The sequence below is a fragment of the Morone saxatilis genome, unplaced genomic scaffold (genome assembly GCF_004916995.1).
Source record: "Morone saxatilis isolate NCDOM2014 unplaced genomic scaffold, NCSU_SB_2.0 Contig17, whole genome shotgun sequence".
Lineage (NCBI taxonomy): Eukaryota > Metazoa > Chordata > Actinopteri > Moronidae > Morone > Morone saxatilis.
The window spans coordinates 26,179-26,400 of NW_023339729.1; positions in this window are offsets into that span (position 1 = coordinate 26,179).

The window sequence follows — 222 nt, forward strand, 5'->3', positions numbered from 1 at the left end:
AAGTACAGGTCCATTTACCATCAAGTTGACTGTAAGGGCAACCCAGCCCTTCACAGAATAGATTTCTTACTCTTCTTCATCATCAATAATTTTGTTAAGTGGCCTAACAGTGATGTCAGGTAGGTACTTGTTTTTCCTCATGTCAGTCATGCTTACTTGGGTTCCCATGTCTAACAGATCACTGACTGCTTAGGCATTTAAGTTATTATAATAATAATAATA